General features: G+C 49.1%; 2 protein-coding genes and 1 pseudogene across 9 annotated transcripts in view; all 3 read right to left on the minus strand.

Moving 5' to 3' along the window:
• Positions 1-27330, minus strand: part of LOC122689843 (melanoma-associated antigen 10-like) — a 335391-nt gene that overhangs the window by 206960 nt on the left and 101101 nt on the right. The gene's annotated exons all lie outside the window — the stretch shown is intronic.
• LOC122689847 (melanoma-associated antigen 10-like) overlaps positions 1-27330 on the minus strand; it is a 596047-nt gene that overhangs the window by 45778 nt on the left and 522939 nt on the right. The window lies entirely within an intron of this gene.
• The window catches only part of LOC122689845, a 587451-nt pseudogene continuing 575745 nt past the window's right edge, over positions 15625-27330 (minus strand).

The raw sequence follows: 27330 nt of genomic DNA on the forward strand, positions 1-27330 counted from the left end.
GATGGGGACCTTCCCTCCCATTCCAGAGGCTCAGCAGAAGGCTGAGCACCTTGCTGCCCATTCACAGGCCTTGTATGTGAGTCTGGGCATGGACAAAACCCAGGCCATGTTGTCTCATCAGCCTCCCCTGCCAGTTTGTAGACTGATTCATCCTAGGGCCCTTCCTCATGACAGTTTCCACGGAGTCCCAGGCGATTCCTCCTGCAGAGAGCTGCCACTCCAGACCACCACCAAGTTTGCTCCTCACAGGCTAAGCCTTGTTTCTGTCATCCAGTAATCAGACTCTTCCAGCCTCCCCACCTCTAGAGCCACCTGGCCTCTCCTCGGGTGACCCGGCATGCCTGGGGCTCAAGACAGTTGACTGTCCAGGGCCAGCCCATAAGGGTAATGCTCCCTCCCTCCACTCCTGTGTGACCTTAGGCTGCCGCATCTGCCCTGCCCAGGAAGACCCATGCTTAGCCACTTCACTCCGCAGACATCAGTCAAGAATTACCAAGGACTGAGTGGGTGGAGTGAAGTATGACATGGGTCTTTTGATTTCAGGCAGCCTTGACTTTGTGAATAAAAGGTGCCTTTTGTGACAAGCAGGTGACTTGAGATTGCAATATGCACATCTTCGCTTTCTCTATAGCTTTACAGGTAAGCAGGCGCCACACATGCTGAGGTTTCTGGGAACGTGGTTTTTAAATAGCAGAATCTGTATGTGATTCCAGGTGAGGAGGCATACGGAAGTCAAGACAAAAAATCAAATGAAACCTTCTGAAAAGTTAAGGTGTTCACCAGGCAGCAAACCTTCACAAGGGGCAGCATTTTGACTTGGAAGTGAGCAGCTTGGTCAGGTGTCATGGCAGCTCAGTGCTGGGGCTGACAGAAGCCTGGCTTACACTGCCCCACGTCCTTTCTCAGGGGCCTCCTCTGCCTGTCTGGATTCTCCTGGCAAAAATACTGGAGTGGCTTGCCATGCCTTCCTCCAAGAGGTCTTCTCAACCCAGGGATCGACTCCAGGTCTCCCAGCTTGCTGGCGACTTCTTTCAGGTCTGAGCCCTGAGGGAGTCATGGGGGCACACAAACCCCTTCCCCCACCTGCCACCACCCTGGGCCCATTTGTGCCCTGGCAGGAGGACAGGAAGGTCCAGCATTGAGCAGTGTCATCTCTTTCCCTGGTGTGAATGTGATCTAAGGGCCCATGGGTCAGTGCTACAGAGTGACTCCTGGTCCCCGGGTATCCTGACCTGATCCCTACTGTGCATTCAGCTCACCTCCATCATCTCACACAGACATCCCCGCTGGAGAAAGAGAGGAAGGGCAGTGACTTCTTTGTGCTAAGAACGCTTAGGCTCTCCCCCTCACAACTCCCCAACGCAGCACGCAGCACTGGCAGCTCCAGGAGTCATGCTGGTCCCCAGGCGTGTCTTTACACACAGCTCTCCCGGCAGGCTGGCCACAACCCCGGCAGCCCTGAGGTTGGCACCCACCCAACCCCCAGGGCCCAGCAGGTACACCCGTGCCTTTACCTTGCTGAGGACACAGACAGGTGGATCCTGCATGAGCAGGGTGGTCAGGCAGAGGGAGGTGAGCACATCCTAGCACGCTTTGCTGAATCCATACAAGCTAAGCTGATGGAAAAAGCTCTTCATGCAGTCTGTCTCAAATACCTTGTCTGAGCCCACCCTCTCCAAAATGTTCTCAAAGAGCTCCTCACTGATGCCTATCCAAGTGCCAACTTCCTCCCATCAGATGGACACAAAGTGGTGACTGCTGACGATGGTCCACCACTTCCTGGGAAAGAGGACAGAGAGGAGGCTGCCCTCTCCCCCAGGCAGGGCAGCACACTCGGTGTGCAGCCTCTTCAACAAAGGCTCTTAACTCCAAGCCTGGAAAGTGCTCTCTTCTAGCTGCAGCCTGAAGCTGTGAACCAGTGGGCATGAGCTGGGCCAGGGCAACTGAAAGGTCCACAGGGAGGGGCACAGCTCCCTGAGCAGAAGACAAGAGGCCCTGTGTTTAGAAAAAAGGGAGCGCCCTGGAAGCCGGGCACCCCATCCATCACGGCACTCTCCTTGTCCACAGCCCCACGGTGGGTGGAATGTCCCTCCTTCCTGGAAATGGGACAGTGCAATGGCCAGGAGCAGTCCAGGGTCACAAGGGTGTTCTGCCCCTCACCAAAGGCCTTTGCTTCCTCAGGGCTGACATCACAAGGCAGTCATTATGTGACCTAATAAAGGGCCGGTTTCACCCAGGCAGGTCAGCATGTCAGCCTCCTGGTTCAAGCTTGTCCTGGAAGTGGGCACCATGACACTTGTGCATGAGTGTGAAGTCTCAGGCTGAGCACTCATGCAAACTGGGCATGGCCTTCTGGTCCTGGAGCCCTGAGGCCAGGGAGACACTCACTGACAGACGTGTGACCCTCAAAGTCAGCCTCTCCTCTGTGGTCATACATGCCTTGAGGGTTCGGCATGGCACCCTTGCGCTCAAGCACAGCCATGTCCAGGGTGGTCGTCCATGGTCAAGGGTACAGTCACCTGGCCCTATGTGCACTGTCACTGGCTGGGCAGCCAGGCCCCCACACAGACCCTCTCTGGGCCCTGCCGTTAGTCTGCAGGAGCCCCAGGGTGGGGGCTGTGCAGGCGATGGGTAATGTCCTGGGGACACAGGAGTACAGGCTGCCATCCTATGGGCTCAGCAGCCTGGCTATGACCATCCCAGGCTGGCCTGGGTCTGACACTTCGGTCCCAGGCATGTGGGAGGGGGTGATCACCCTGGGCTTTCATGCAAAGTGTGGCTCCCTTTCCTGTGACCGCTGTCCACGGGACCTCCGTCTGGCTCTGGGTCCAGGCCATGAGAGCTGCCATCCTGCTCTTGGGCCTGGCGCTCTAGCATCACAGAGGTGGCCATACAGGGCGGCCCCCATGGGCAACCCACCCTACTAATGCCCCCCACCCCACTAATGCCCCCCACCCCAACACTGATCCTGGGGTTGAGAATCTTCCCGAGCCTTACAGAATGAGAAATGCCTCTGACCTTGTGGCATCAGCCATCTGGGACCCAAGCACTCGGCCCAGTGGGTGAGAGAGAGGGCTCGGATGAGGAGATGCCATGTCGGGCACCACAGCCCTGCTGATCCCAGCTGCCTGGCTCAACCAATCTGAGACTCTGCTTCCCCACATGGGTAATCTGAGGGGCACCTGCCTCATGGGTTCCTGAAGACTCGGAGGAGGTACCGGAGGTGGCCAGGGTCCTCACACTTAAGACTGCCATGTGGTGATCTGAGGCTCATAAGCACTGATCTCCCAGTGGACTTTGGTTCAATGATGGAAGCCTCCCATCACCACTGGGGGTGGGCTTCCATGTCGATTATGGAAACTGGGTGCTGAAACACCGTCTGAATTAAATGTTTCTAGACACAGCTCGGGTGAACTAGATAGAATTGCCCAGTGTTTCCCATAGCCAGAAGCCCTACTCAGTGCCCTCCCATGTGACCCGGGGATGCCTCATACCTCTGAAAAGGCAAGTTCCATTTTAGACTGTCTGGGACCCCGCAGAAACTCTCAGCTGCCTCCTCAGCGATCAGGATGGTGGCAGGGTGCTCCCTGCCAATGGCTGAAACCCAGCCCCCTCCTTTTCCTCTCTGTATGTTCTGGTTGCCCCTACATATTTCTGAGAGATGCTCACCCACTCCTGCTCCCCTTGGCTACCCATGGCAACTTCAGGCTCCATTTTGTTCTGGCTGAGAGACCTCCCAGGGTCCTGGTCCAGAAAACTACTAGAGCTCGTCGATGAATTCAGTGAAGTTGCAGTATACAAAATTAATATATAAAAATCTATTTGTATTTCTGTACACTAACAGCATGTAGCAGAAAGAGAACTTCAGGGTATTACCCATTTACCATTAAATAATCCCATTTAACTGTATCTAAGAGAATAAACTACCTAGAAATAAACCTAGCTAAGGAGGCAAAAGACCTGTACTTGGAAAACTGCAAGATACTGACAAGTGAAATTGAAGATAGAATGACAAGATGGAAAACTTTACCATGTTCTTGCATTGGAAGAATCAATTTTGTAAGATGACTATACTACACAAGGCAATCTATAGATTCAAATTACCAATGGTATTTTGCATAGAACTAGAAATTTGTATGGACACATAAGACCCCAAATAGCCAAGACCATCTTGGGAAAAAAGAATAGAGTTGGAGGGACTTCAGTGGTGGTCCAGTGGCTAAGACTCCATTCTCTCAATGTAGGGGGCCCAGGTTTGATCCCTGATCAGAGAACTAGATCCCAAATGCAGCAACTAAGAGTTAGCATGCTACAACAGAGATTCACATGTCACAACATAGAGTTCACATGCTGTGGCTGCAGCTAAAGACCCTGCATGCCACATCTAAAAAGATCCCAGGTGCTGAAACTGAAGATTTCGAATGCTGCACCTGAGGATCCCACATTCCTCAATGAATATCAAAGATCCCATGTGCTGCAACAAGGACTAGACACTGTCAAATAAAGTAAAAAGAAAAAAGAACAGAGCTGGAGGAACCAAGCTTCTTGACCTTAGACTATACTATGAAGCTATAGTAATCAAAACAGTATTGTACTGGCACAAAAACAGACATACAGATCAATGAATTAGGATAGAAATCATAGGAACAAGCCTATGCACCTATGGTCAACTAATCTACATCAAAGGAGGCCAGAATACACTGTACAGTAGAGAAAAGAGATTCTCTCCAGTAAGTGGTACTGGGAAAACTGGACAGCTGCATGTAAAAGAATGAAATTAGAACATGATCTAATACTCTATGCAAAAACAAACTCAAAATGGATTTGAGACCTATGTGTAAGATTGAATATGGAAAACTTCTGCATGAAAACTTGGGCAGAACACTTTTTGACAGAAATCACAACAGCCTTGTTTTCGGATCCATCTCCTAAAGTAAAGGAAATGAAAGCAAAAATAAACAAATGGGCTTCCCAGGTGGCACTACTGGTAAAGAACTTGCTTGCCAAGGCAGAAGACGTAAGAGATGAGGGCTCAATCCCTGAGTTGGGAAGATATGCTGGAGAAGAGCATGGCAAAAGGACCTTTTCTAAGGTAGATATTCAGATGGCCAACAGGCACATGAAAAGATGCTCAACATCACTAACACATCAGGGAAATGGAAATCAAAATCACAATGACATGTCGCCTCAGACCTGTGAGAATGTCTATCATCAAAAAGAACACAAATAACAAATGATAGCAAGAATGTGGCAAATAGGGAATATTTGTGCAATGTTGGTGGGAATGTAAATTGGCACAGTCACTTTGGAAAACAGTAGGGACGTTTCTCAGAAAACTAAATTGAGCTATGTGACCCAGCAATTCTATTCCTGGTTATATATCTGAAAAAAAACAAAAACACTATTTTGAAAAGATACAAGCACCCCAATGTTCATGGTAGAATTGTTTAAAATTGTCAGATACGGAAGCAATCTAAGTGTCCACCAATGGATGAATGCATAAATAAAGTGTGGTACGCGCACACACACACACACATATACACATAATGGAATACTACATAGGCATAAAAATGAATGGCATTTTGCCATTTACTGCAACATGGATGGTCATGGAGGGCAATATGCTAAGTGAAATGAGTCAGACAGAGAAAGAAAAATACTTTATGATCTCACTTAGATGTTGAATTTAAGAAATAAAACAAAAAATAAAAATAAAAAATAAAACAGACTAATAACCTCAGATACTCAAATGATACCAACCTTATGGCACAAAGTGAAGAGGAACTAAAGAGTCTCTTAATGAAGGTGAATGAAGAGAGTGAAAAAGCTGGATTAAAACTCAACATTCCAAAAACTAATCTGGTCCCATCACTTCAGGGCAAATATATGTGAAAACAATGGAAACAGTGACAGACTTCATTTTCTTGGGCTCCAAAATCCCTGCAGATAGTTACTGCAGCCATGAAATTAAAAGATGCTTGCTCCTTGGAAGAAAAACTATGAAGAGCCTAGACAGTGCATTAAAAAGCAGAGACATTACTTTGCTGACAAAGGTCAATCTAGTCAAAGCTATGATTTTTCCAGTAGCCATGTATGGATGTGAGTGTTGGACCATATAGAAGGCTGAGCACCAAAAAATTGATGCTTTTGAACTGTGGTGTGGGAGAATACTCCTGAGAGTCCTGTGGACTGCAAGGAGAGCCAACCAGTCCATCCTAAAGGAAATCAGTCCTGAATATTCATTGGAAGGACTGATGCTAAAGTTGAAACTCCAATAATTTGGCCAACTGGTGCAAAGAACTGACTCATTAGAAAAGACCCTGAGGTTGGGAAATATTGAATGCAGGAGAAGAAGGGGAGGACAGAGTGTGAGATGGTTGGATGGCATCACCATCTCAATGGACATGAGATTGAGCAAGTTCCAGGAGATGGTGAAGGACTGGGAAGCCTGGCGTGCTGCAGTCCATGGGGTCACAAAGAGTAGGACATGACTGAGCAACTGAACAACAACTGAATATGAACTTAGCAGATGCTGACTCACAGACACAGAGAACAAACTAGTGGTTACGAGTCAGGAGAGGGAGGGAGGAAGGGGCAAGATAGAAATAGGGGAGTAAAAGGTACAAACAATTATGTATAAAATAAGCTACAAGGATATATTGCAAAACATGGGGAATATAGCCAGTATTTTGTAATAGTTATAAATGGAGCATAACTTTTAAAATTGTAAATCACTATATTGTACATCTATAACATATAGTTCTGTATAGCCACTATACTGCAATTAAAAAAAAAATGAGTTTTCTCAAATGGTTCTGGTGTCTCTAGAATTAGCTCTGGAATCTGCTTAGGTTTAAATCTGCTAATGACTTTGTAGTAAAGACAGCATCAATAGTCTATGACATTTGGTTTATGGAAAATATCTACTTTGGATATGCCTGATGAACCACTTGAAAGAAATGCTGGGTGCAAGGTGTTCTCTGACAGTGTATATGAAACTTTTCAACATTTCTGGAACAGCAATAGATATGATGAGCTTCCTGGTTGCTCCCAATGTAGTTGGAAAGAGTGGTGAAGGAAAAGGAGTAGCTCAGTTTACAGCAAGAGACCTAAAAGATTCTATGTGTACCCATAAGGAGACACTCATCTCCCGTAGATACAGGGTTGCGATTGCTAATGATCACATGCAAACACTCATCCTGCAACTGGTTGAATTACAGTGGAAGTTGAATTCTGCCACTAGAGTGTTTCCTGTTAAAATGAGGGCACTGACTTGGAAAGAATGGGATTCTGTACATTGTGATAGAGCTGTGTGGGGAGACCCTGATGAAGCTGGGGACACTGATCCCATCAAGTCTGGTGAGTCATCCTTGCCAGTAGAAGAATCCTCCCCACCCTCAGTTGGAAGCAGCCTCCTGACCCCCAGTGGGATCAGCCTCCCCACAGAAATCTAGATCAGGCCAAAATGATTCATTAAGCATAGATTCTGCATTTAATATTGCCACTCTGGGAGTTAGAAAGGGCTCTTATTAGTTTGTCTGGTTGGTTGAACTATGGACCAAAAGTTGGCCCACAGTGAGTTGGAAATGTCAGTGCTGACTTGGTTTAATACAGAGATTTACAGAGATTTAACTGTTAGTGTATATTTGTCATTGAAGACATAATTATCCATCCTGGGAGAGTCCTGAAGACATATCATTCACAAAGACTGTGAGGGAAGCCCCAGCACCCTTGAAGAACTCTCTGATTGTTCTTCTCTGCAGGCCAGAACTCAGAGTAGGAACTGAAGTCACTGAACTGAGACTCCTAAATGCAGTGGGAGTATTTAGATCCCCAGATGGCCAGAGCCAAGTGGCAGCACACAACCACCAAGGGCAAGATGGGCCTGGCTACAGGAATGGAGAGAAGAGTCAAACCACCAATCAGAACAGTCTGACTTGGGCAGCTCTATGGTTTTATCCAGTTGCTCATGATCCTCCTAGAAGTAAAAAAGTTAGGAAGCCCAGTAAGTTCTTATTTGATCTGTATAAGCAGAGATGTCACAGGTCAAATGAGCAAAACTCTGCTCTGAATCACAAAAACAGAGAGTTGCAGACCTTTGATCAACTCCCAGACTTGAGCCATTAAAACTTTCAGAAGAAAATGCAGAGGTACAGTTTTATGGCATTGGATTTCAGAAAGGGATTCTCAGATGTGACACCAAATGCATGAAGAGCGAAATGAAAAAACACACTGTGGGAGAACCTCGAAAACATCATGCTAGGTGAAGGAAGCCAGCCACCAAAGACCACGTGTTATGATTCCAATAATATGAAATATCCACAATAGGGAAATCTAGAGATAAAGAAAGAAGATTAATGGCTACCTAAGACTAGGGGCTTCCCAGGTGGTACAGTGGTATAGAATCCGCCAGCCAATGCAAGAGAAACAGGTTCGATACCTGGCTTGGGATGATCCCCTGGAGAAGGAAATGGCTACCCACTCCAGTATTCTTGCCTGGGAAACCCTATGGACAGAAGGGTGTGGCAGGCTGCAGCCCAGGGGGTTGCAGAGATTCAGACATGACTGAGCAACTGAACACACACACATGCAAGGCTGGGGTGGGCCGGGGGGAGGTGGTGGTGGATACAGTGTCTGTGAATGTTCATCCACTTGGGTTCTTACTGGTGTGCTGGATATTTTCAAAAATTGACTGTGGTTGTGCTCGTCTGGCTCTCCAAACACACTAACAATGACTGAGTTTTACACTTTAAATGGACGAGTTTTGAGCTATATGAATTTGTATCAATAGACATATTTCAAACAATGTTTAAAAAGAAGAAATAGAATATCTAAATAAAACTATTAAAAGTCAGGATTTGGGGGACTTCCCTCGTGGTCTACTATTTAGGAATCTGCCTTCCACAGTGGGAAAGGCGGGTTTGATTTCTGGTCTGGGAAGATTCCGCATGCCATGGAGCAACTGGGCCCATGTGCCACAAGTACTGAAGCCCGTGCACCCTAGAGCCCGTGCTCCACAACAAGAGAGTGGACTCCACTAGCTGCAACTAGAGAAAGGCTGTGGGTAGCAACAAAGCCCCAGCACAGCCAAAAAGTGAAACAGAATTACTAAATACTCATTTCATACACTCACTTTTGTGTAACAGTGACAAGAAGGCCAGGCCTGGAATTTAGACTGTGCGGCCATTTGTTTCTTGTGTACTGACATTTACCACATACACTATCAGGGAAGGGCCAGAATGTTTATGCTCTTAGAAGAGTCAAAGTTCTCTGTGTCTCGAATGTGCCAGAGGATATTTTAGGAAAGGACTGGGTTTTATACTTCTGGAAGTCATCAGAATATTGTACTCCTCCAAACCTAAATAGCCTTCCTATTGTGCCTGGTTGGTCATTTCCTCCTAAATGCCACTTCTGTTCTCCCAGCACTTGGAGGACATGGGCTCAGCTTGTCATTCTATGAGAAGCTCTTTCTTGCCATCATTTGGTTCTTTCACAGCAGTGATCAGACTTTCACGAAAAATGGGATTTTTTAAAGCTACCCATGTGCTTCAAACAGTTCTGTCTCTGTTGGCTGTGTAAGTGTCAGGCACCTCTCCACAGATGTTTGCAGAGGTGTACTCGTGTCACCGCTCCTGTTTGTGTTTATGCTCGTGTTGACTCGTTACATGTATTGGGGGCCAAATAGAGTTGATCCAACCAGATTGCAGGAGCCGTGACTAAGACATGATTTCGCGAACACTTTCTGATCTCCCACTGAGTGCCAAGGCCCATGGTGGACACCAGGACCACAGAGCATAACCAGTAACCCTGACCCAGTGGAGCTCACAATCTTGGTAGCTTGTTGCTGCTAACTTTTGACAATTCTTCAGAGTACTGATAAAGTTGGTTCTGAAAATTTCTGTTTCAGTTCTTTGATATTTCTGAGGTTCTAAAGATTTTCTTCTTAGAAAATTTTAAAATGAGATATCCATTCTCTAATAGTTGTAGTACTTACTATAAAGGTTATACATTTCATCAGGGGTGAGTTGGGTAGTTTCTGGATTTTGAGGAATTTTAAATTCCACTTAAGTTCTTGAATGTATGTACTGTACATAGATTTGTTCTTAGTGTTTCCTTTTTATCCTTCCAACATCTTTGGTGTAGGGCTTGTAGAATTGTAGTGATAGTATTTCATTTCTGATATTAGTCATGTCTTCTCTTTTTTGATTTTGTTTATCTAGCTAGAGTTTTATCAATTTTGTTGATCTTTTGAATGAACCAGTTTTTTCCCCAAGATTTTTTTTCTTTATTTTTGATTTGAATTTTTTTTCTCTTCTGTTTTTGGTTTGTTTGTTTGCAGATTGCTTTGGGTGTAGTTTTCTCTTCTTTTTCTAAGTTAACTTGGAAGCATAGATTACTGATTGAGGTCTTTCTTCTTTCTTAATCTAAACATTAAATACTATAATTTTCCCTCTTAACACTGATTTGGATGCATCCCATAAATTCCAATATATTGCCCTTTGATTTTGATTCATTCCAGTGCAGTTTCTATTTCCTTGAGAATCTCTCTTTTACCTGTGGATGGTTCTTTAATTTCCAAATGTTTTGAGACTTTTCTTCTCCTTCCATATTGTTTGACTTCTAGTTTGATTCTTTTCTTGTCAGAGAACATACTCTGCATCAATTTTTTTTTAGTTTGTTTTGAGGAGATAGGGTTCTATCTTGTTGAAAGTTTCCCATGTGCTTGAAATAAATGTGCATTTTGCTGTGGTTGATGCAGTGATATTTAGATCCACAGTATTTGTGAATCACGCAGGGCCCAGCCTGCCCCTAGGGCAATGGTTTAGTTCTCCATGCTTTTGATATTCTGTCTCTGGTGAGATTCCTGTATGCACAGCTCAGGTTGAACTCAGGAGTTCCTACACCTAGCTGGGATCCCTTGCTCATATTTGCTCTTCCCCACTATCGGCCCTCACTCTTTGGCTACCAGGAAACTCTCCTTCTGGTCCTCTCACACAGACTGGGGTATTTAGTTTTCTCTGTTGTGTACTTCCCTTGAATGGATCCGCCTAGATGACCAAGTAGTTAGGTAATACAATAATAGCACAACAGTGTGGGATCTTAGTTCCCTAACCAGGGATCAAATCCATGCTCCCTGCATTGGAACTGCAGAGTCTTAGCCACTGGACTGCAAGGGAAGTCCCCGTTTGTCCTTTTTAGATTTCATATGTAAATGATAACAAACCATACTTATCGTTTTCTGTCTCACTTATTTTACTTAGCATAATGCCTTCAAGCTTCTTCCAAGTTGTTGCAAATGGCAGGATTTCCTTCTCTCATATGGCTCTATCCTGAATATGTTGCATCTTCTTTATCCATTCATCCACTGACGGATGCTGATGTTGTATCCATATTTTGGCTATTGTGAACAATTCTGCAATAAATGTAGGAGTGGAGATATCTTTTCGATATCCTATTTTCATTTCCTTTTGCATATACACTCAGAAGTGGAATTGCTGGATCATATGGTAGCTTCCTTGATTGTGTTCTTTCATGCACAGCCTTTTTTTTTTTTTTTTTTTTTGATGAGGTCTAATTTATCGATGTTTTTCCTTTTTTTGTCTGTTTTTGGTGTCATACCCATGAAATCATTACCATCTAAAATATTTCTAGATATATAAATAAACACAGGTTAAGAAGTACACATATAATTCTTTCCCCTGTCAGTCAACAGGTGCCCAGAAGCAATGACCCTTCAGTACCAATGAGCACACTCAGGGCACAGATCTAGTTTTGTCAATTCCATTCGACAATAAAAGGAATAATGGCTAAATGGAAAAAATGACGATTCTAGAATTGGGACAGGAAATATGGAAAATGAGCCTGGAGCATCTTGTATGGTGTGAAAATTAAAAAAAGAAAAGAAAAAGAAGTGCTCAAAAAACTTTCAAAAGAGGAAGCAAAATTTCCAGGGGGTCGACAAAGGTATATACAAAGGGAGATGACAGGAAGAGTTCCCAATGGCCAATCCGAGAACAATTTGAAAATAAAAATATATAAAGTTGTATTGGATTTTAACCCAACGTGTAATAAAGATACCATGATTCCATACTGAGAAACAGAAATAATTTCTTAATTACACAAACAAGGATAGGCAAGTGTTCCACACAGAAAAATTCCAGTTTATGCAGACACTCCCACTTGTAGAAAGGGGAGCATAACTCCCCACCCCTGAGGCATGGACTGCACATCATGACTTTCTTCCAAAGAGGACAGGATAGAAAGGGGGCGTAAAGCAATCACTTTATCGCATAGACACATGAAAAGCCCTACCTCAGCCACATGATCAATGAGAGCATCATCAGTGATCAATTGTGCTAATAGTATATACACTTGATACAATGTGATGAGAATAGGATTTTACATCTGTAAAATTCCTCCCCCGAATTTATAATCCCAGGCTAGTCATGAGAAAAATATCAGACAAATACCAGTTAAGGGGCATGGTACAAAACATCTACTGAATACTCCTCAAAACTGTCAAGACTATCCAAAACCAAGAAATGTTAAAGCTAAGAGGAGCCCAAGGAGTCATTACAAGTAAATGTTAGGGTATTTTCCTTGCCAGAATCCAAGAATGGGTAAAACCTATAGAAATCTGAGTAAAGTATGAACTTTAGTTGATAAGAAATAATGCATCAATACTTCCTCATTAATTGGAATAAATATATCATATTACTGTAAGATATTAGGAATAGGGGAGACTGGGTGAGGGGCATGAGAGATTTCTATTTTCACAATTTTTTTTTTCAAATCATAAAGAGTTACAAGGGTTAAAAGGGTTCCAAAGGAAAAGGTGAAAATAAAGTCTATTTTTAAAAAAAAAATAATAAAGTCTATTTTCAAAATAAGAAAGACAAGGAAATTTTGGGCAAAACATGCTAAGTATTTTAAAAAAGGAAATTGAAAGGAAACCAAACACAAGCACACGGAACCTATAAGTGTGAAACACCCCTTGCTAAATTAGCTTCAACTTTTCCTCTCCCTTAACCTCCAATCCCATATAATAGACTCACCGGGCCTCTTCCACCACAGAAACATCTCTGGATCCACTTTTTTCTCAAATCCCACAAACACTGCCCTAATCCAACCTCATAGATGTTTTGCCTGGATATGGCAAAAGCCACCAACCGAGGCCAGGTGTAGACCTGGAACCCCGTACTTGCTCGAAAACCACTTTAAGATGTCTGCCAGTGTTATTTGCCACAGAAGACCGTCAAGATCCAGGCAGGGGTCAATGTCTTCCCAAGGATACAAGGGTCCAGAGCAAACCTTTAGCTGTGCGTACATGTGAGTGCTCAGTCCATCAGTCGTGTCTCACTCTTTGCGACACCATGGACTGTGGGACAACCCCCCCACCCCAACTCCTCTGTCCATGGGATTTCCCAGGCAAGAATAGTGGAGTTGGATACCTTTTCCTCCTCTAGGGTACCTTCCGACCCAGGGATGAACTTGCATCTCCCACATTGCAGGCAGATTCTTTAACACTGAGCCTCCAGGGAAGCCATGAGGAAACACAGGGACTTCTCAGAGGAGCAGAACACTCACTGAGAATCCTTAACCCAAGGGAGGTGCCTGTGCAATCTGTGATGCCCTGGGCAAGATCAGCTTGGGAACAGGGGGGTGTGTGTGCACACAGAGGCTGCTGCAGAAGATGCTGGATCCTGGAAATGACCTCCAGATAAATCAGTAGGGGTGGGGGATAGTTTGGGCCTCCTTGCAATCAAAGGCCTGAGGTTCTTATGTACCCAGAACAAGAACCCAACCACACCTAACAGTCATATCCCATAAGTCGCATGAGGAGTCCCTGCCATGAGAGCTGCCACATATACATCCTGGAGTGCCCCTGGGGCTGTGTTCCCAGCCTTGGCCCCAGAGCATAGACGTCCTCGTGGAGGCCGGGGAGGAATCTTACCTGCAGCAGCACCTGCTCCCCCCTCCCTCTCCTGGTCAGAGTTGAGGGATTTTAGTCTCTGTAAGAGGAAGCACACTCGGAGTGGTCTGTGTCCGTGTTGTCCTGACTTGAGGATTAACCCCCAGGTGCCTGTGTCCCTTCAGAAAAAATGGTCATTGACAAAACGCTTCTGCTCAAAATTCACTGGACCCGGGTCATCATATGTCCCTTCCTAAGTGAAGAGGCCTGGCAGGGTCGTGTCCCCATGTGTGCAGGGAGAGAGGAAGACAAGAGGTGCCTGAACACCTGACATCTCTCCAATTCCACACTGCCTAGCAGATGCTCCGCAAAGAGCAGCAGTTAAAAATCTCCTTTTTTGTGGGAAGGAGAGTCTGAACAGTTCCCATTGGTCTTGAAATTCTCCACCTTTTCCAAGTGTTCACTGACTATCTGGCAGCTGCCATATATGTGACCAGAATCACATCTCCTGTTCCCCTTGTTCTCTGGCACTCAGCATGGGGAGCTGCCCCTTCAGCCCCCTGCACCCATCCACACCCCCACTGCAGTGACCTCACCACCTCCTTAGGCCCAGAAGTCGCTCCTGCCTTTTGCTGCCAGGCACAGCCTTAACCTGGGTCTCTGCTGCCTCCACACTTCTGAACCCACCCGAACCCAGGGATGCTGGCAGATGTTGCATCTTTACTGGCTAGTACTTATTTCTCATGCTCTTCGGATCTCAGACTCTGTCCCTCTCCCCTCTGGAAACTGTTTGGTTTTCAGGACACCTCAAAGAATTGGCAGCTTAATTAGAAATGGAATAGAAAACCACTCAGAATTGCTGTCCTGTGTTTTCTTCCTGGAGAATGTATATCAATTTCAGTGTCTGTGTGTGTTTCGGGGTGGAGAGCAGTGTCTCCAGCTGGGCACAGCTCACTCAAAGACCCAGGATTCTAGTCACACAGCAGGTCCTGTCCACTTTTGCAGCTTCTCTTCACTCATTTCATCCAAATGAAATCTAGATCATGCTCACAAGTGAAAATCATAAAGTCCAGATGACCAAAGAAACTGTTATTTCAATGTACTTGTTAATCAGCTTCCCAAGGCAGAGACAAGAGGGCTAGTACAGGGAATACTGGGCATATATCAAAGAGCAAGATTCACATTTCTCTAGGATTCCTAGCAGATGGTGGATAGAACACACCTATTTCATCCCTGTGGTCAACAGCTATGGGGCAAGAGCCTGGACCCCTTCCTGCCTGCCCTAGAAAGAGATCTTTCTGGGGTTTATCCAAGAAGCAAAAGGACACCTCACAGCAATGATCCGTTACAGAGATTCCCCTCGACCTCATGTGACTGTGGCTCCTCGACCATTGCTGTAAGTGTGGGGGTGTCCTGCTACTCCTAGTGTCCCCACTGTTAACATGGCCTTTCACGGAGCAGAGAATCAGTACACTTCTTTGGATTAACTGATCCAATGAGCAGGGCTCTCAGATTGTCTGCTACTTTCTTTAATAACCCAGGAGAATTAAACTAACTGAGATAATTTAGTTATTGTGAATGACAGAAAAGAAGGACATAAGCATGAATTCACTACAATTCCTTTTATTATCTAATTCTTCTCCATTCAATACTATTGCTATGTAAGTTCATGTTTTCAAAACAGTTCTAATTTTTCTTCCATTGTATTCTGTTCAGGACCACAGAACAAAATGGAAGACTTCCCAATCTCTTTTACAAAACAGCAAAACTCTTGTTTTTCAACAGGGTAACCACAAATACACTCGGATCAATATCATTCACAATGCTATTGAAGTTTCTTTAGCCTTCTCTGAAACCAAACTTTGGCAAAAATTTAAAAGAAAACAGAGATGAATCCCCATGTCATCATAGAGAACAGGAACCAAAAGATGCTACACACTGGTTCCCCCAACTGGCCCGTGCCCTCACTTCTGAGAAGGCTGACTAATTCCTCTTCAGTCACAGAGGAAAGGAACAACCTGGCTGCTCCTTTGGCTCAGGCCCCCTATTCCTCCTCCCTCGCATTCTCTGCACACAGAAATGGGAAGGCCCTCAAATCCCTTTCATTAACCCTGAGTATAAATGCCATGACTTACCACTTGCTGGTCTCCACATAGGCCCGGGGACCCCACAGGAAAACATACCGAGCAGGGTGGCTGTCAGGCATCTGCTGGTACTCTAGGTATCCCTCCTGCACCCACACTCGGGTCAGCAGCTCCCTGAGCTCCCCAAAGACACAGTGCTCCCTCCCAACATACACCCTCATCCTGCTGAGTACTCCCCAGACCGCCTCCTCAGGGGCCGGGTCTCCACACAGCATGATCACGCTGAGGACCAGTGCCAGGAAGCCGGCCTTTGGCAGGCCCTCCCCGTCGCTCAGTATCTCATCGCAGGTGAGGCCCAGGGTGGGGACCAAGGTGTAAATGTGCTCCTTGGGGTCCACCTCCTTTATCTCCACACCAAAGACCAGCCTCAGGCACTCTGAAACTTCACTGAAGACCACCGGGAAGTGCTCCTGGTTATCCCTGAGGACCTCATTCAGCATTTCCGCCTGGGAGGTCAGCTCCTTGGCTCAATACTTGAAGAGCAGGAACTTCAGCAGGTTAGCCATCATCCCATCAAGGATTTCTTGTGGCAGGGCCTCCACATTAGTGGAGGAGGATGCTAGGATATAGGAGGCTAGGTGAGATGCAGCCACCCCCACCTCAGCCAAGAGCGGCACTTCGACAGGGCCCTGGGCCTTGCTTGGGTCCTGAAGGTCTTCCTTGGGTTTGCTGAGCTCACTCATCTCAACCACGAGCACAGTGCCTGAGGTCAAACAAGACACAGAAGTGAGGCAGAGGTACAGATGGGGACCAAGGGCCTCTGGGAGAGAAGAGGTGTGAGCAACCGGGGCTAAGAAAGGCATCCTGGATGGTAAGACACAGGCCACTTACAGCTCTCCCCTTGAGGGGTGCTCTCAGACCTCACAGGAGTGCTCCTTCTGGGAGGCCAGTCCCCTGGCTACACAAAGGAGGAAGTGAGTTGGCTCCCCAGGGTGCGGTCAACACAGCCTGAGATTTCCAGATCCAACAAAGTGGGAGGAATTGGGACCTCCTGGTGCCCCTCTCTGTTCTGGGATAGGGAGCCTCTGGTTCACTTCAGGTCACCCTCTCACCTTGACTCCTGATACTGCCCGGACCTCCTCTGCTGTCTGAACTCAGGACACAGGCTTCAGACCTCTGCCTTTGCCTCCTTGTTCCTGGAGCTCCTGTGAGAGAAATGGAGGTGAAATCTAAAGGCTGTACTGTGCCACAGTCCTGCGACTTCTGTGCTGCTAGGTGGGGACGGATACTCTGACTACACCCAGTTGTGTGGTGGGTCCCTTTTAGTGCTCACCTTTCCCTTGGCATGGCCTGGACCATCCCCTCTGGAGGAGTAGAAAGAAACTCAAGACACAAGACTGAACAGAAAGCGCTGACAGGCCCCACATGCTGCCACACCTGCCCAGGGCCTCGTGCCGGTCCTAGGCTGGGGAGATGCTTGGACCTCAGCTCCTCCTCACGTCCGGCCTGGCCTCCAAGCACTGACCACAGGGGCAGGGGTCTGCTCAGTCCAACCTCAGGGTTGGGGAGTCCAGCCTCTGCCAACCTGAAGCCTCCACCTCCTCCTGTAAATCTCACCTCCCGAGGTCCCGAAGCCATCGGTCAAGAAACTGCTCACCCTGCTCACCCCTCTCTGGGCCCTCCAAGACCCTCTTGCAAGGGCCAAGATCACTCCAGGTTGGTGTCGAACCACCTCAATCCTTCCTCGCATGGAGCCTGGACTCCAGGCAGGACACGCGATTGTCCCGTCCACCATTTTGAGACCACGCCGCTTTCACAAGGCCTCCAGTCCCTCTGAGACCCACATGTGAGGAAGTCAGACAGACCTACTGTGCTTTTCTCACCCCAAGGGCTCCCAGGGACGACTACAGGGATGGGGATCTGTGGGGTTCCATCAGTCCTCACTCAGGGTGCCCACAGTCCTCCTTCAGGAACCTCAACTTGCCTCCACGCAGGACCTGGATTCTCACCTCTCTGCAACTGAAGCCCCGCCCCTTATAGCAGGACCCCAGTCTCTTGAAGACCCGGATGTCAGGAAGTCAGCTCATGCCTGTGGCACTCATCCTGACCCCACGGTTGCCGTGCACTGACAACAGAGTCGGGCTTCTCTGAGGTCTCCTCTGATTAGGGGTTCAGGATCCTCTAGTCCTTCTTCAGGGTCCTCAAGGTCTTCAACCCGGCAGGACCTGGGACTCGACCCCCCCTGTGGCCCCGCCCCATATGCGAGGTCCCCAGTCAGAGACCCAGATGTCAGGAAGTGAGGCCATGCATTTTGGGCTCATCGTATACCAGTTCGGCCAAGGACCAACATCAGCTCCAGGCTTTTCTGAAGTCTCCTCTGATTTGGGTCCAGGGTCCATTCAATCGTCCATCAGTGTCCTCAAATTGAAACCCTGGAGGAGCTGGGGATCTTCCCTCTGCTCACCTGAGGCTACACCCTCTTTCCCAGGTCCCCAGTTTCTCTGAGATCCAGATGTCAGGAAATGCAGCATGTGCTCACCCACCCTCTGTGATCCCTGAGACTTGATGTGAGGGTCCCGCCTCTGGTCAACACAGGGGGCATCCCCAGATATGTCAGGGCTCAAGATGAGGTTCCTGAGGGAGGATTAAGGAACCCCACAGATTCCTGACCCTGCTGTCAGCCCTGGGCCACCCTGGTATTGGGATGAGCACTTGGCAGCCTCTTCTGACTTCCACATCTGTGTCTCAGAGACATTAGGCAACTGTTAGAAGGGGCAGGGCCTCAGATGGGCAGTGGGAAAGATCTTCTTTCTTTTGAGAGTCAAGGTGAGGACACTGAGGAAGGACAGAGGGAACCCTGGATCCCAGAGAAGAGTGGGCTCTGGGAGGACATTGGGTGGATGAATGTATGCTGGATTTCCTGACTGGGTCTCAGAGAGACTGGGGACCTGGTATAGGGGGCTGACTTCTTAATATCCAGATTTCAGACTGGTGTCTTAGTATAGAGAGATGACTTACTGACATCCGCATCTCAGAAAGACTGGGGTCCTGGTATGAGGTTTGGGGCGTTAGTAGGGCAGAGGAGAGAATCTGAAGTCGTACCTGGAGATAAGATGAGGTCTCTGAGGGAAGGCTGAAGGGGCCCCAAGTGAAAACTCTAGGGATCCCAAGATAAGAGGGATGGAACCCCACAGATCCCTGCCGCTGCCATCGGCCCTGGGAGCCCTCGGGGTGAGAAGAGCACACTAGGTCTGTCCTGAGTTCCTGACATCCAGCTCTGTGAGACTCGGGACACGGTGTGAGGAGCAGGGACTATGGTGGGGAGAGGACAGAGACTAGGTCCTCCTGGAAATCAAGGTGAGGACCCTGAGGGAGGACTGAGGGTAGCCAGATCTCAGAACAGAGGGAACCCTGGTAGTCCCTGGGCAGGATGACCTCATGCCGCATTGCCTGACAACCCTGGCAGATAGACTGGGGACCTCCTGAAAGCAGGGGAAACTCCAAATGGCAGACGGGACAACTGCAGGACTTGTCTGGAGTCTAGGCTGCATGCAAGGAGGGACTAAGGCAGTTAGACCCCAACAGGGAGGGATCTTGGCCCTTGCAAGAGGGTCTTGGAGGGCACAGAATGGGGTGAGCAGTTTCTTGACCTCTGCCTTAGGGACCTCGGTAGGTGAGGTTTTTCAGACAGAGCCGAAGGCTTCAGGTCGGCAGAGGCTGGACTCCTCAACCGCAATGGAGGACTGAGCAGACCCCCGCCCCTGTGATCAGTGCTGGGAGGCCAGGCAGGAAGTGAAGAGAAGCTGAGGACTGAACATCTCCCCAGACTAGGCCCCAAAGGATACCCTTGGCAGGTGCGGCCGCATGTGTGGCCCCTCAGCGCTTTCTGTTCAGTCTCGGGTCTTGTTCTGCGTTTCCCTCCAGACCCCAAGAGGGGAGGGACCAGGTTGTGCCAGGGGAAATATAAGCACTACAAGGAAGCTCTGAGGGGACCACTCACCACACAACTGAGGGGACCTCACAGTGTGCACCCCTAGTACCATCAGAGAATGCTCAGGGTTGTGCCACAGGATACTACCGAGGTGCCCCCTCAGTTTCACACAGGAGCTGCAGGAACCAGGAGGTGAAGACAGACATCTGAGGCCCGTGTCCTGAGGTCAGTGAACAGAGGAGGTCCAGGCAATGCCAGGAGTCAAGGTGACGAGGGTGCCCTGAGTGGACACCAAGGGATGCCCATCCAAGAACAGAGAGGACGCCACAAGGGCCTAATCCACTTACCTTGTCAGTGCCAGAAATCTCAGGCTGTGCTGACCACACCCTGGGGAGCCACTTCCATTCCTTCTTCAGGTAGCCATGGGACTGGCCACTCCAGAGGCATGCCCCTGTGAGGTCTGAGAGCACATTTCAAGCAGAGACCTGGAACTGGCCTGTGGCCGCCCAGCATGAGGTTCTCAGGTGAGGCCGTTCACAGCCTGTCTATCCACCATCCAGGCCCATGGTCCTCATCTGTCTCACTTGCCCCCATGCCTCACTCCTGCCTCACTCTGTAGTTTGATCCCAGGCATCACACTAGTGGTCTAGATTACTGAGCTGAGCAAGCTCATGGAAGACCTTCAGGACCCACGTGAGGCCAGGGCCTTGTGAAGGTGCAGCTCTCTGGGACTGAGGCAGGGGAGGCTGCATCCCCAACAGCCTACTTCCACATATTCTCCTGCTCCACCCTTGTGGAGGCCTTGGCCCAGATATCTCTGAATGAGATGGTGCCTAACTTGATGAAGCTCTTGCTCCTGTAGTATCTGGTCAAACAGCTGACCTCCTAGGCGAAAATGCTGAAGAAGCTCCTCAGGGATAACCAGGAGCACCTCCCGGTGGTCTTCAGTCAAGTCTCACAGTGCCTACAGATGATTATGGCCTGGAGGTAAAGCAGTTGGACCCTGGGAAGCACATCTACATCATGGTCCCTACCCCGGGCCTCACCTGCAATGTGATGCTGAGCAGTGGGCAGACCCTGCCCAAGGCTGGCTTCTTGGTGCTGGTCCTCAACCTGATAATGCAGAATGAAGTCCTGACCCCTGAGGAAGCATGTTGGGAGCACTCAACATGGCGGTGTGTGTTTGGAGTGAGCCCTTTCTCTTTGGGGAGCTCAGGGAGCTGCTGACCCAAGTGTGGGTGTAGGAGGGATACCTGGAATACCAGCAGGTGCCTGACAGCCACCCTGCTCGCTATGAGTTCTTGTGGGGTCCCCTGGGCCTATGTGGAGACCAGCAAGTGGCAAGTCATGGTATGTGTGCTCAGGGTCTAACAGAGGGCTTTGAGGGCCTCCCCACTCCTGTCTGCAGAGGCTGCGAGGGAGGAGGAATAGGGGGCCTGAGCCAGAGCAGCAGCCAGGGTAATCCTTCCCTCTGTGATTGAAGAGGGAGTAGTCACCTTCTCAGAAGTGAGGGCCCGGGCCAGTTGGGGGAACCAGTGCACAGCATCTGTGGGCTCCTGTTCTCTACAATGACATGGAGATTCATCTGTTTTCCTTAGAAAATCTTCAAGCTTTGATTGTTTATGCAAAAGGCTAAATAACGTTCAGTGTCATAGCTTGGAGAATGAGGTTGATCAATATGTGTTTGTGCTTACACAGTTCAAGAACAAGAGTTTTGCTGTTTTGTAAGACATTAGAAACTCTTACATTTTGTTCTGTGACCCTGAATGGGACACAATGGAATTGGAATTAGAACCGTTTCGGAAATGTGAGCTTGTGGTGGAGTGGTGGAGTCGCTCAGTCCTGTCCGACTCTTTGCGACCCCATGGACTGTAGCCAACAAGGCTCCTCAGTCCATGGGATTTTCCAGGCAAGAGTACTTGGGTGGGCTGTCATTTCTTTCTCCAGGGGATCATCCTGACCCAGGGATGGAACACGGGTCTCCCAATGTAGACAGACGCTTTACCGTCTGAGCCACCAGGGAAGCACTAATATTGATGCGGCAAGAATTAGATGATAAAAGTAATTGCAATGAATTCATCCATCTGTCCTTCTTGTGTGTCATTCTCAAAAACTAAATTATCTTTATTTGGGTTTGTCTGGGTTATTTAAGGAAGTAGCTGGCAATAAATCTGAGGCCCCTGTTCACTAGCTCATATATTCTGAAGACCTTTACAGAGTATCTTCTCCAGAAAAGGTGATGTTAGGAGTGGGGACACTAGGAGAAGCAGTTCTGTTCTGCTTCTAGTCCCCACACCTATAGCAAAGGTCTAGTAGTCGCGGTCACACAAGGAAGGTGGAGAGATCTCCCCTAGTCGCACTGAACAAGGCAACATGGGGTAGGATGGTGGAGCTCCAGGAGGAGCACTGGAGTTTCAGTGCCTCAGCCAAGGTGGTTTGGGGCTTTGGGACCCTGGGTTCCTTCTGTGGGAGGTGGTCGAGGTGAGGCAGGCTGGTAGCAGCCCTCAGACTTGCAGACAATGTGTCTTCGGGGTGATGGCAAAGTCTGAAACGGATCATGGATGTAAGGTGTCTTTTGCATCTCGGACAAAGCCCAGACAGATCTCTTTCTGGGGCAGGAAGGAAGGGGTCCTGACTCTTGTCGCATTGCTGTTGATCACAGGGGCAAAGGAGGTGTTTTCTACCCCACATCTGCTAGGAATCCTGCAGATGCAGAACTTTGGTTGCACTCCCTTGAAGTGGTGCCCAAGAAATGCATGGAACTACCCTTTCTTTCCTGGCCCCGGAGATCCAGAACCCATGGTCTTAAATAGCTTTCAATCGTCTTGATTGTAATTGGCCATTGTAATCAAGGACTTGACCTTAGTTGGGGCTGCAAGAAAGGAAAGTACTGTTTTGGATGGAAGACCAGCTAGGGCAGAGGCAAAGAATGGCTCTTGCTTCTATTTCCTGGAGCAGCTTGGGTCCTGTTGGAACACTCCTTCATACCCAAATTTAATAAGTCTTCTATGGAAATGGGGCTTGCCCAGGAGCTCAAATGATGAAGATTCGGCTTACATTGTGGAGACATGGGATCGATTCATGGGTCAGGAAGATCACCTGAAGAAGGGCATGGTAACCCACTCCAGTATTCTTGCCTGGAGAATTCCATGGACAGCGGAGATTGGAAGACTATAGTCCATGGAGTTGCAAACAGTCAGACATGACTGAGCTACTAACATTATGGTCCACTATGGTCTAAGTAGCAAAGTTTCTTAGTTTTATTTGTGAAACATCCTATTTGGCTGATTAGGTATCCCAAATCCTATTGAGGTGCACATTCTAGGACAAGCCCTGGACCACAAAGTAGCCGACCCCTTCCTACAGTGGAGAGGAGGACACTCTTGGGGCAACACTGTGACAGATTCCTGTCCCAACATCACAGAGGCAAGGGCCGCCAGGTCCTGGCAGCTGCATCCCATCCCTCAGGCGAATAGTGCAGCCCAACACGTGGGCTCCTCAAACCGGCTGACTTCACCGGAGAAGAACTGAGGCCACGGGGCTTGGGATCTTCTCAGTCCCACGTGCTAGTGAGGGATGGGGTGGGCTCAGAGCCCTGGCCTCAATTCCTCTGGAGCCCCTGCCCTTCCCGCACACCCCAGGCCACAGCCTGATCTTCTGACTTCTCACACCTTCCTCTTCTCAGTGCTACACAATGCCTGTGAGGTGACAAAAAGCAGGCCCGCGGAATGAAGGGTATGATGAGAATCAGAATCACTGTGGGGCTGCTCTGGGGTTTGCTGAGAACTGACTCTGCCGGGGGCTGGCGTCTCTGTCCATCCCAGCGCCTCCCACGTGAGGGTGGAGCCCTGTCCCTGCTGCTGCCAAGGGGCCTCTGCCAAACTGCACCTGCCAGGCTGACCAGCCCCTCACCAAGCAGGAGGGAGGGAGGGTCTGACCTTATGACCCCGATGCCCACTGGGATAATGCCCCTACAGCCGCCTCCTCTGATGCAGGATGGAAGGTATCACAACCCTTGAAGATCCAGGTCTCCCCAGCCACATTGAGGGACAGTAGAAGCTGGAGGGTCTCTGGGCTGTGGACACCAGGGCACGGACGCCAAGCACAGGGGCAGGAGATGAGGCTGAGAAAGGCAGGCCTTGGGTGTCATGAAGACTTGTGTGTGCACAACACGGGTGTCCTGAGCCAGAGCTGAAAAAACTCCTCAGTGCCATGCAAACCCACTGTCAGGGCCCATGTGGTGCCTGGAGGAGAGGGACCAGAAAAGGCAGCTCCCTCAGGACCCAGGGATGAGGAGGGGCCCCGAGTAGGGTGGGAGTGGGGGCAGGACAGGCCACAATATCCAGGCTGCCCACAGATAGCACGGTTTTCGGTCCCCTTTTGAGGAGCCACCAGGGGCCCCCAATGAAGATCACAGCCTCCAGCGTCATGTCCCAGTCAGAGGAACCAACCTGGAGGAATGCTTTATCAACCTGTTTAGGAGCTCAAAGGCCAGGGAGCAAGCCCAAGTCATGGCCTGTGAGCTCCATTCCGGCTGCCAGTCTTCAGGCCAAGGGCCTATGGGAGAGCCTCTTCCACACCCTCTTAGCTCTCCCCTATCAGACAACAGGCCGTGGCCCTCACACAGGGCAAATGACCCTGATGAGTGGCAGAACTAGGTGGACAGTGCCCTAGGGTACTCGACACATGTACCTTTCCAAGGTGCCTGTCTGTCCCCTACATGGTGATTTTGAAGAACAATGGCCCACAAAGGTCAGAGAACATGCACCTCTAAACCCACTGTCCCATCATCCATATGCAGTGAAGACCGGTGACTCTCACTCAGGTTTTGTCCAGTCCCACACCCGTACTCTCATGCATTTTCAAATACAGGTAGATGGGAGCTCCCTTTGGTCACATCTAGCTCAGTAAGTCAGACATATCCCCGAGAGTGAGTGTGTATAAAGAAGGCCCCTTGCAAAACGCCTAACCTGTGAGCCAACAAAATCATTCGATGTTCCTGCCATCTGGGTAAGGGAGAACTGGTCCACAGTAGTGGTGGGGACAGGGGCAGCGGCAAGGAAGATCATAGCTGGCCTTGGAGAAGACCAGTGGAGTGCCTGTTTTCAACAGAACAGGCTGTATATTGAGCCCCCAACCAAGTCCTTGAAATGGCAGGTAACCACAGATACCCAAGTTGGACATGGGAGGCTAGGACCAGGGGTAGCAGAAGCCCAACCACCCCACTGTCGAAAGGAAAGAGAGCTTTCGAGGCAGCCTCCAGGGAGGCTGAATCCGAGTCTGAGACTCTGGGAAGAGGATGGGAAAAGCATACACACAGATGTTCCCAAAGTGAGGATTCTAGGGCCACAAGAGTGGTCTTTATGGGAATGAATAGAAACTGTAGACCACAGACTGTGATCTGCAGCGGGATGCCATCTGGGGGTGGGCAGAGCTCAGGAGGCTGCAAGCTCAGCAGATCGCTTGGCTGTGCCCTACCACATGGCCTCTGGGGGAGTCTGTGTCTCAGGTGCTTGGGTAACAGTCAAGTGGAAAGTGAGGTCACTCCCACTGCTCCAGCAGAGCCCTACACTGAGGAAAGCTCGACCTGGGGGGTGCGATTGGGGCAGAAAACAGGACTCTGACTTCGGGGCTGAGTGGGACCTGCCAACTGGAAATACTAGTCAGAAGAGACCAAAGCCAGAAGAACGACAATGCCTGGGGACGGAGGGGAACCACCAACTCAGGCTAGGCAAACCAGCCCACTAGGACCCCATCTTCTGGGAGGGACAGTTGCCTGGGCCCCATCTGACCCCTGGGGTCTCTCTTGGTGGTAGATGAGCCAGGACTCACCAGGGCCTGCCCCTTTAGCAGAAGGCAGCCACAGGCCTGCCCTTTGGTAGGGGAAGGGTGGAGCCAGGGGCATGGTAGTCAACGGGTCCAGGGCTTGGCCCCCTGAAACAAGGCGCATGGGAGCAGATGGGAGCCTTTGCAGGCAACCTGAAACACACTTTTCTATATTTTCAGACAGAAGACAAGCTGGGGATCACATCTCTGTCCCCAGACCCCCTCTCCCACACAGGGCCAGGGCTGCCTTTCCACATTACATTTGTGACATCATGAAACAAGTAAGGAAGCAGACCACTTCGTTGGCTACCTGGCCCATGACCCAGATTCTAGAATCTCCAGACCGTATTTACTGGGCACTACCACCCTGCTCTGAGGACCTTATACCTTGACCATTCACTGCCTGGGTAGAAAATGCTCCTGAACTACACTGGCTCCATGGATATTCAGAGTTCCATGAGGCACCTGCAGCCCCATTCGCCCCATCCATTGATGGAGAGCCCGCAGCAGGGCACCCCCACGATGTCACCCAGATACAAATGTGGATTCAGAGGAGGCTTTGGAGAAATGGTGGGACCAACCCAAGAGCCCAGATGCCGGCTCCCAAGACAACCCACCCCACAGGGCCCGAACCCAGCAGCAGCCAATGAGAAAGGGAACAATGCTGTCCTTGGGCTGTCCTTCCCCAGGAAGCTCTTGATGATCTTGGAGGATGCAGCCTTCACCTCTCTGCACCAGAATGACGAGGCAGACATGGTGGTAACTGAGGCAGATCTCTTCCAGATGGAGGTCCTCCAGCACAGAGGCATGGACAGGATCTTCAAGACAGCATCAAAAGTTTCATCCACAAACTGAACCTGCATGGGTTCAGTGAAATCCACCATTCAGGTAGCACTGCAGGGAAGAAGAGGATGATGGTACTGTAGAAAGCCCTTCTGGGTAGACTGGACTAGACAAGCTGAGTGCTGGATGGATTTCAATTTCTCGGAGAACTTTTTTCTCGTGAGAGTGTGGTTTTAAAGCAGGCCTTGTCGTGTTCCAGGAATCCCCTTAGACAGGATCCACAGGGTGACTCCACAGTCTGAGAGGCCACTTGATTTCAGGGAGTCCCCATAACACCTGCCAGGAATGAGAAGACCTTGTTTCAATAGTTCAGCAAAGTCGGGACAGTGGTGGGAAGGAGGGTGGTGAGGAAAAGCTATTCTCCCCCACAATGGCTAAAGTGATTCATTTCCTTTCAGATCTATCACTACTCCAAGTTCCAGAGAGACAAGCCTCTCCTCCTGCAGAACATCTAGAGGAAATGCGACCCCAGAAGAACTGCTCAACCTGCCACTGGCACATCAGCGACCTCAAAGAGAAAGAAGCAAACAGTGGTGACCAGATGCTCTCCTCAATTCCATCTCTAGTGCACCGAAGAGGCTGACAAGCAGGTCCAGAAGGGAACCTCAACTGTTCTCGGAATCCTCGGCCAGCGCTCATTTGTGTTCTGTGGACTTTGGTTTATGGGCAGGGGAGACCAGGTGCCCACATCAAGCCATTTCCTCAGCGAGCAGGGCTGCCCCAGTGGAGAAGGT

The sequence above is a fragment of the Cervus elaphus genome, chromosome X (genome assembly GCF_910594005.1).
Source record: "Cervus elaphus chromosome X, mCerEla1.1, whole genome shotgun sequence".
Lineage (NCBI taxonomy): Eukaryota > Metazoa > Chordata > Mammalia > Artiodactyla > Cervidae > Cervus > Cervus elaphus.